Source organism: Trichechus manatus, unplaced genomic scaffold (assembly GCF_000243295.1).
Source record: "Trichechus manatus latirostris isolate Lorelei unplaced genomic scaffold, TriManLat1.0 scaffold00060, whole genome shotgun sequence".
Lineage (NCBI taxonomy): Eukaryota > Metazoa > Chordata > Mammalia > Sirenia > Trichechidae > Trichechus > Trichechus manatus.
In genome coordinates, this window is record NW_004443996.1 from 146,829 (window position 1) to 157,384 (window position 10,556).

The 10,556-nt window shown below is 40.2% G+C and overlaps 1 pseudogene; it reads left to right on the forward strand.

Annotated features, from left to right (window-relative positions):
- Positions 1-300: 300 nt before the first annotated feature.
- On the forward strand, positions 301-1,292 carry LOC105756410 (olfactory receptor 5V1-like; annotated as a pseudogene).
- The last annotated feature ends 9,264 nt before the right edge of the window (positions 1,293-10,556 follow it).

Below are 10,556 nucleotides of genomic sequence, written 5' to 3' on the forward strand. Positions count from 1 at the left end.
CACTGAATTGTGATATCACCTATGCTGCTTAAGGCTCAATAATGGTTTTATTAAGAAGGTGAAATTTTAAATGAATCTTGTTCGGGATAAATAGTTGAGGATAAACAGTCTAAGAAATACCATGCCTGCAGTGGTTGTTAACATTTTGAAATGTCTAATTAAAATAGGCTAGCATAATTCGTCGTCAGTCACACACCCACTGTTTCCCTAGTGTTTCTCATCACCGAGCTCCTTCGTTTTGAGCTTAACCTGTGTCTGTCGATTTCATTGCCTCTAGAAAGACCCCTGTTGAGAGAGGAGATGAATGTCTACAACCGAACCACTATCACAGAATTCATCCTCATAGGGTTCTCTGATCTCCGGGAGATGCGCTCCCTCTCTTTGTGGTGTTCGCTGCCATCTATCAGGTCACCTTGGTGGGAAATGGGGCCATTCTCCTTGCCATTGGGACTGAGCAAAAGCTGCGCACGCCCATGTATTTTTTTTTTTGCAAATCTGTCCCTCTTAGACATTTTCTGCCCATCAACTTGTTCCGAAGATGCTCCAGAACCTTTTGACTGAGAAGCAAAGCATTTCTTTTGTTGAGTGCGCTTTGCAGCTTTATTTCCTGGTGGCCCTGGTAGGCACCAAAGTGTTCCTTCTCGCTGTCATGGTTTATGACCAGTACGTGCCCATATGTTTCCCCCTTCGTTACACCCTTATCATGACAAAGGGACACTGTGTCCAACTCACAGCTGGCACCTGGACAGCAGGGTTTCTCAATTCTCTTCTGCATATGGTGTTCACCTTCCGCCTGTCTTTCTGTAAGTCTAATCAGGTCAACCAGTATTATTGTGACATACTTCCAGTGGTGACCCTCTCTTGCTCTTCCACATATGCGGCAGAAATGCTTCTTTTTTTGTTGGGAATTGTCTTAGGGGTCAATGCCTTCCTGATCACTGGTATCTCTTATATCTACATCATATCCTCCATTCTGAAGATCTGATCAGCTGAAGGGAAGCGCAAAGCCTTTTCCAAATGTGCTTCCCACCTCCTGTGGTTTGTTTGTTCTATGGTACAACAATATTTAGCTACATCTGCCCCTCCTCCAGTCACTGCTCCCCGGCCAGAGACAGACTAGTCTCAATGCTGTATGGGGCTATTACCCCAATGTTAAATGCCATCATCTACAGCCTGAGAAACACAGAGATAAAAGGAGCACTTAGAAAGGTTTTATGTCATAAAACATGTTTACAGCAAGGATGATATTACTCATTTATCATTCCACTTAATCTGAATTCACCAGAAAGTGTGGCTGAATTCATAAGAATAATAATTTTCTACTGACTTATAGAGGACCAAAACCCAAATAAAACCAAACCTGTTGCTGTGGAGTCAATTCCAACTCATAGCAACTCAATAAGACAGAGTAGAACTGCCCCCTAGGGTTTCCAAGGAGCGGCTGGTGGATTCGAACTGCTGACCTTGTGGTTAACAGCCTGAGCTCTTAACCACTGAGCCACCAGGGCTCCATATACAGGACATACCTATGTATATATAGAAATTTACACACACACACACACACACACACACACACACATCTAATTAATATACCTTCAATTTACTTTACTTACCTTCTTTGCCTAACCATTTATCCTGATATGCCTCCTTAGCTTGAACATTTTGCTCTTTCTCTTCTTCAACTTTGGTTTCCACTTTACATTTCTCTGCTTCTCTCCCTTTGCTGTGACCACATCTATTCTCGGTTCCACATGTCCCTCAAGTGGAGCATTCACTTTTCTTCACCTTTGACCAGACATATGTAAATTGGTTGACTATATTACTGTCATCTTAACCTCAGCATGTTCAAAACTACAAGTATAATCACACACATACACACACACTCACTCATAAACCAATCTTCTCATTTACTACCCTATATTTTTGTCACTTGCATCATTTTTCCCTGCTAGTCAGACTTTTGTTGTTAGTTGTCACTAAGTCAATGTAGACTCATTGCAACCAAATGTAGAACAGCATGAAACAAAATGGTGCATGGTCCTGTGACATCTTCATAGGCATTGATAAGTTTGAGGCCATTGTTGTAGATATTGGACTCTGCTCTGCCTTAAAGTTCAGCACTTCCATAGAGAGTCGAATAGAGAGCTGTTGTTTCTGACTATGAATTACTCTCCATTCTCACTTTCTATAACCTATAGAAATAAGAATATTTTCTCTCTGGCTACTGATTATGTAATATACTGCATTAGCTCAGCAATGATATATGAATTTCTCCATATTTTCCCCAACTCTCTGCACCCCAGTTACTTCCAAAAAAAGTTCCCAGTCTGGTTATCACATTTGCGTATGTTCTGATATCACAGGCAGTATCTGTCAGTCTCTGCATTTCTGATTCTCTGTTACTGTCTTGCATTCAATATCATCTCTGGATTCCTCTTAGCAGCATTCTGTTCTTTTTTTTATAACTAAGTGAAGTGGTCACATCTCTACTGACGTGTTCTTAGATCATTCCAAGTCATTCTGGTCTTTCTCCTCTAGACTGTCATTGATCTTTTAGTCATTATTGAAACTTTACCAAGTAAGAAGCTTATCCTATGCAACTTTGTTTCACAGGTTAGGGAGTTAAGTACTTTGAGATGACAATTCCCAAAATTCTACAATGTCCCAATTTGTATCTTCTAAACATTCCAGGGCTATTCATAGTTATAGTCAGTCAAATACCTATTATTTAACTTTAAATACAGTTAGAAAATCTATACAGACCTGAACAAGCAAATGAAATAATAGCACACAGGTGAGACTTGTTTTGTTTTATATTCTTTAAATTTATTCTCTATAGGAGAATTTACATGTGATATGAAAGAATCAAGTAATGATCTCATTATATTAAAAAATAATTCATGGACTTTGTTAAACGCAATCCTATATAAAATTAAATAAAATCTTAAAATCTCTACCATGTGTTCATTTTATATATCTGATACTCAAATATATATTCAATATTTCATCACTTATTTCAATGGTTTTGTTTCCCCAAACTGACTGTAATGTTGTTCTTACATCTGTGTTACACAAACCACTGTATAAACTAAACTCTCTCCTGTCATAAATGGTGTGTCTCTCACCAAATCTACCACATTTCTGGCCTTGATCAAAACTGGGGAAAATTGTTGGAAAATGTTAAAAAATAAGTTACATAATTCACCATGTTTATTAAACCAAACGTTTCATTTATTTATTTTGTAGAATAATACAGTTAATGGCGTCATGATAATTATAGTTTCTTCTTATGAAGTGAAGGATAAAATGTACTTGAAGTACAAGTAACATGATTTCTCTCTGCTTCCATCCTGAGATGTTTGGGGAGAACTGTTCAGAACTTGAGATCTTAAAATTACTAAATATTTAAGCTGGCTGAGATTGGCTAATTGCATAATTTCCCACACCTTGGGTAAATACGACTGCCTCCATCTATGGTTGGTAGTACTTTGACGAACGCTTTTTCTCTTGATGATATCACAGTTTGCTGTCTTTGAGAAAACTAAGCGATGTATACTTCCCTATTTTACCACTCTCTCATCCCTAAATGTCACAACTGTCCAAAATAAATTGGCCAAGTTCCTTGACAGTTACGTGCTGAGCAATTTCTTTTGGGATGTAGCTGAGACTTCAGCAGCCATGTGAATGGATAGTCCAGCTTAAAATAACTTTCAAATAGCTTTAAATTCTGTCTTTCAAAATTCAAGTCAAACCAAAGTGGCAGATGATTCATTAGGTTTGGATAATTGGTACCTCTGTAACTAATTTGACATCTTATATTGATAATTTGAAAGCCAGACTGACAACAATCACATATGCAAGAGAGATGACCAAGAAGACTGAAGAAAATGTCAGAAGGAAGTAAAAACTACTAGCAGTAGATAGGGAGGAAGCAATGACAAAAACAATATAATTAATTCTAATTCAAAAGAGGCCATGATTTTAGTGGCTGCTTTGGTTACCTTGCTGATCTGTGCTAACTCATTCCCAGAGTAAGTCCTGTAGTCAAGGCATCCTATAGCCAAAACAAACTCTTCACCCTGGTACCTTGTTCTGATGTAATCTGTTTACCAATACTGTCCTGTCTGTGTGTCCCAGTGTGATGGTTAAGATTCTGTGTCAACTTGGCTAGGCCATGATTCTCAGTGTTTTGGCTGTTGTGTAATGTTGTGATCACTTCTCTGTTGAAATTTGATATGTGATCACCCCTATGATGGAATCTGCTGAGTGGTACCAGCGGGGGCGGGGCCCGTGGTGGTTCACTGCCCCCTCAGCCTTGGTCTTTCCACCCTCTGCCACCGGCTTCCTTCCTGCTGCCTTGGCAAGAATTTTGGCTTGCTCTCGATCCTGCAGCTGCTTCTTGTTTGTCTGACCTCTGGTTCTTGGGACTTGAGCTAGCAGCTTACCTTCCGATCTTGGGATTCATCAACCTTTGCAGCCTGTGAGCAAGAGCCCTGGTCTCTGACCTGCTGATCTTGGGTTCGCCAGCCCCTGCAGCTACATGAATCAAGAGAAGCCTCTATCCTGATCCACAGACTTGGGACATTCCAGCCTCTATAATGACGTGAGCTGTTTCCTTGATACAAATCTCTCTATCTATTTATACGCTTTACTGGTTTTGCTTCTCTAGAGAACCTAGCCTAAGACACCAAGGGAAGCACTTCAGATTTGTGATGTAATGGAGGTTGACCAGGTTGTTATATTGCCTAAGTTGCTGCTTCACACTTAGTCTGTACTATCACAGAGTCTCAACGACATAGCAAGATGTCCATAAAAATTTTGTCTAAGTATTTAAGTCTTCCATGTGAGAGCATCCTATTGGGAATTCTATAAGGCAAATGGACAGTTGTCCTTTTATAAGCATATGCATATTAGCATGAGGGTTTTTTATTTCTTTTTATCTACAACTGTTGGTCCCACAACAATGAATCAATCAGCGATTATCCATAGTATTAAAAAACCAAACCAAACCCATTGCCGTCAAGTAGATTCTGACTCACAGAGACCCTATAGGACAGAGTAGAATTGCCCCATAGGGTTTCCAAGGAGTGGCTAGTGGATTCAAACTATGATCTTTTGGTCATCAGCCTGAGCTCTTAATCACTGCGCCACCTGGACTCCATTCATAGTACAGACCCTCCAAAAACCTGTATCATATGCCAGTGAGGCAGTAGATAGTTTCTCCATTGATATGTGGTTAAAGCTGTTGCCATGGAGTTGATTCTGACTCATAGTGTCTCTTTAGGACAGAGTAGAATTGTCCCATAGGCTGTTCCAAGGCTGTAATCTTTACAGAAGCAGACTGCCACCTCCTTCTCCTGTGGAATGGCTGGGTGGGTTTGAACTGGCAACCACTGCATTACCAGCACTTTAACCACTGTATCACCAGCACTCCTTGGTATGTGGTTAGAGGAGATCATATTGTTCACTCTCCAGGCTGCAAGTAGGTCTGCTTACTGGGAAAACCATACAGATCTCTTGTCAAGGAACATATATACCCAGTCTGATGGAGACTGGATTTCTACATTCATTAGTAAACCAGGACACAGACTCAGAAGCAGGTGAAAATTTTAAAATAAAGGAGTACAGGATACAAGAAACTTAGACAAGATGATTGGATCATGAATAGTGGTTCCACTTGATAACATGTGTCAGGTATTTAGGTAATGTATTCAGGTAGGCTAAAATTTGGATTGTCCTTTGATTTCTTTGGGTTAAATTCCTAGTTATATTTGCTAACCAGAATTAATCTGTCCAGAACTGTGGGGATATATGCCATTTAAACATGGCTGCACTATTGACAACTGCAGCCCCCACAGGCCTCTATACTGTATAACACATGTTGGAGACTTGTCAGCGATGAGAAAGAGATTAGGCACGACTTGTTTTCCCAAACCTATTGTCCTGTTACCGATTGGCTTGTTTACCTGAATTCCTTCTCCCTTGCCCGAAGCTTATTGTTACTCACCCAAAGCCCACTGTTCTGTTATTTGCTTCACTGCTTGCTGTATTGACTAGAAAATAAACTCCTGGGACTGAAGCCGGGGTTTGACTCCTCAGAGTGACCCTCCTGGCCTCACTTCTCTGTAAGAGTTGTGGCATTGGTTATTGTCTCCGCCGCTCCGACAACTGTTGCCGCTGCGACAGATGGTGCCCCATGTGAGGGGCTGCGACAGATGGTGCCCCGTGTGAGGACCTGTGACAGATGGTGCCTCATGTGAGGATGTGACAAGGGTCTATCATATATGGGGTTCGTTGAGCTTCTTGGATGGCCAGCTTTCCACCTTTCATGATATTGTGGAAGTTTTTTGTCAGCAGTTCTTCAATGCTCCTCTCTGCGTTTTCTGTTTTCTCTACCTGTTGTGGAACTCCGATCACTCGAAAATTTTTGCTTTTGATTGCATCTCACATAATTCTTGGAGTTTATTTTTCTTCATTCTTTTTTCTGATTTTTCCTCAAACATATTCGGATCCAAGTGTTTGTCTTCAATTTCACACATCGTGTCTTCCATCATTTCAAACTTGGTCCTCAGCCCTTCTATGATACTGTCAATTTTTGAAATCTTGTTATTTTTTGAATTTCTAATTTTTTTGTATGATTTCTAGTTGTGAATTTATTTTAGCACTTTGTTTCTGAATTATTTTCCTGGATTCTTCCTTTTTTTGTATGCATTTTCCATGAATTTGTCTATTTTTTCCTCACTTTTGTCTGCTTTTTTTTCCAACTCTTGGATAGCTCTGAATATTAGAGATTTGAATTCCCTATCAGGCAGTTCTAGTACCTTTTCTACTACTAGGAAATCATCTGTTGTTTTACTTTGGACACCGACTGGAACCATCCTGTCTTTTTTTGTAAATATTTTGATATTATCTGCTGTCTTTGGGAAATTCAGTAGTTATTTTCTTCTTTTATTGATTGTAGATTTATTTGTTTTGTCCTGCTTTTTTATTTGGTTATTCCTGAGCAGGGGGGCTGTTGTTTGCTTGTCTGTAGGCACGATACTTTTCACCTCCTTCTGTAGTGGTCAGGGTCAGTAGCTCAGGTATTGTACAGCAGGGCAGATCAGCTGAAGGGGAGTTGCAGAGATGGTTGTTTGTGGCACATACTGGGGCTGACAGGGTGTGTCAGGAATCAGCACAGGGCAGGTTCTGGTAGGCTGTACCATTGCTGCTTGCAGGTGTAATGCTCAGCACACAGCACAGGTAGGCAGGAAGGAGGCGGAAGATTGTAATGTGTGGAGCTAAGATGGGTATGGGAAAGAGGACAGAAAGGAGAGATTAACAGGAGCCAAAAACATACAAACAAAAAAGAGTGCTAAGGGAGCCTGCCATTGGAGTGGAGAGATGAGAGACTGAGAAATGGAGAAAAACAAAAAAGAAAAAGTGTTAAGGAAAAAACTGAATAAATAAAAATTAGAAAAAAAAGGCCCCAGGGATCCCACCAGTGCAGCTTCTAGGACTGGGTAAGTTTCTCCCAGGCCTTAAAGTACAGCCTGGCTAGAAGGGGTAGAGGTGTCACACAGTGTCAGGTATTCAGGAGACAGGAAGTGAAGGTTATTATAGAGAGATGAGAAACTGAGAAATGAAGAAAGACAAAAAGAGAAAAGGAGAGAAGAAAACAAAGAAACAAAAAACCAAAAATAAAAAAAACAAGAAAAAAGAAATGCGCTGAGGGATCCAACTGCGTGTCTGTGCAGAGGAAGGGAGCAGCTCCCAAGCCTCGCAGTACTGCCTGGCTAGAAGGGGCTCTCAAGCCGAGAAAAGGAAAAGAAAATAAACAAACGAACAAATCAAAACAGAGAAAATCAGAACAAACAAACAAAAAAGCCCTGGGGATCCCACCAGCATGGCGGCACTGACCAGGAAGCACTTTCAGAGTCAACTGGTGTTTCGCAGCCTTTCAGGAAGAAGCAAAGATGGCACATGGAGCCAGATATTTGAGAGAAAGGAGGGGGAGGTGGTGAGAGGTATGGAAGAAATAAAAAAAAGCGTAAAGAAACAACCCCAGCAGCCAACAAATGGCACTCAGGGAGCCGGCAGTGTGGGCGGGTGGAATCCAAGTGGCACCAGCGTGAAGTTAGTGTTTCCTGGCCAAGAGACTGGCCACAGGAAAACGAGGAGGCTGAGTTGGGGTGAAGAAAGGTGGGGCTTGGGAAATCATATATTGCTGGTTAACGGTTGTTCTGTCTCCTGCTGGATGCTCCGTAAAGCTGCTTTCAAGTACCCCTAGTTCACCGATCTCTGATAGGAGTCCAAGATGGTGGATCTATGCTGCATAAGCTGATAGGGTCCTCTGCAAGTATCTCTGTTCACTCTCTGTTCTCTGTCAGTTTCTTATTCCATTCGGTGCTTGGTTCTCTCTTCATTTAACTCTTAGAGTTTCAGGACTGACGTTTGTCTCTGTTCGACTTAGTTTTTTGGATCTTTGCTGTGGAGGGATGGCATGGTGCTTCTGTCTATAGCGCCATGATGCCCAGAAGTCAGGTTTCTGTATTCTAGAACATTTTCTTAATAAACTTTGTTATGCCAATTGACCTAGATGTCCCCTGAAAGCGTGGTCTCCAGATCCCCGCCCCTGCCACTCTGTCTCTCAAAGTGTTTGATTGTATTCAGGAAACTTCTTAGCTTTGGTTTAGTCCCATTGTGCTGACTTCCCCTGTAGTGTGTGCTGTCCTTCTCTTCACCTAAAATAATTCTTGTCTACTATCATCTAGCTAGTGAATAATCCTAACCCTCCCTCCCCGCCGTGGTAACCATCAAAGAATGTTTTCTTTTGTTTAAACATTTTCTTGAGTTCTTATAATAGTGGTCTTATACAATATTTTTCCTTCTGTGACTGATTAAATTCACTCAGCATAATTTTTTCCAGATTCCTCCATGTTATAAGATGTTTCACAGCTTCATCATGGTTCTTTATCATTGCATGGCATTCCATTGTGTGAATATACTATAATTTGTTTATCCATTTGTCTGTTGCTGGGCACCTAGGATGTTTCCATCTTTTTGCTATCGTGAACAGTGCTGCAATGAACATGGGTGTCCATGTATCTATTCGTGTGATGGCTCCAATTTCTCCAGAATATATTCCAAGGAGTGGGATTGCTGAATCGTATGGTACTTCTTTTGCTAGCTTTTTAAGGAAGCGCCAAATTGATTTTCAAAGTGGTTGTACCATTTTACATTCCCACCAACAGTGTATAAGTGTTCCAGGCTCTCCACAACCTCTCTAGCATTTATTATTTTGTGTTTTTTGGATTAATGCTAGCCTTGTTGGGGTGAAATGATATCTCATTGTAGTTTTGATCTGCATTTCTATAATGGCTAATGATCATGAGCATTTCTTTATATGTCTCTTAGCCGCCTGTATGACTTTTTGACGAAGTGCCTGTTCATATCCTTCGCCCATTTTTAATTGGATTATTTGTCATTTTGTTGTTGAGGTTTTGCAGAATCTTGTAGATTTTAGAGATTGAATACTGATCGGATTTGTTGTAGTCAAAAAATTTTTCCCAGTCTATAGGTTGTCTTTTGATTTTTTGTTGAAGTCTTCTGATGAGCATATGTGTTTGATTTTTAGGAACTCCCAGTTATCTAATCTCTCTTCTGGTGCTTGTGCATTGTGACTTATGGTTCATATTCTGTTTATGCCATGTATTAGGGCTCCTAGCATTGTCCCTATTTTTTCTTCCATGATCCTTATCATTTTTGATTTGATATTTGGGTCTTTGATCCATTGTGAGTTCGTTTTTGTGCATGGTGTGAGGTATGGGTCTTGTTTCAGTTTTTTGCAGATGGATATCCAGTTATGCCAGCACCACTTGTTAAAGAGACTGTCTTTTCCCCAGTTAATGGACTTTGGGCCTTTGTCAAATATCAGCTACTCATAGGTGGATGAATTTATCTCTGGATTCTCAACTCTGTTCCATTGGTCTATGTATGTGTTGTACCAGTACCAGGCTGTTTTGACTACTGTGGCAGTATAATAAGTTCTAAAATCAGGTAGCGTGAGGCTTCCCATTTTGTTGTTCTTCTTGAGTAACGCTTTACTTACCCAGGGCCTCTTCCCTTTCCATATGAATTTGGTGATTTGTTTCTCCATCTCATTAAAAAATGCTTTTGGAATTTGGATCGAGATTGCATTGTATCTGTAGATGACTTCAGGTAGAATTGACATTTTCTCAATGTTGAGTCTTCCTACCCATGAACAAGGTATTTTTTTCCACTTATTGCAGTTCTCTTTTGGTTTCTTTCAGGAGCGTCTTGTACTTTTCATTGTATAGGTCTTTTCTGTCTCTGATTAGATTTATACTTTAATATTTTATCTTCTTGGGGGCTATTGTAAATGGTATTGATTTAGTGATTTCCTCTTGGAAGTTCTCTTTGTTGGTGTAGAGGAATCCAACTTAATTTTGTATGTTTATCCTGTATCCTGATACTTTGCTGAAAATCTATTAGTTCCAGTAGTTTTCTTCTGGATTCTTTGGGGTTTTCTGTGTATAAGATCATATCATCTGCAA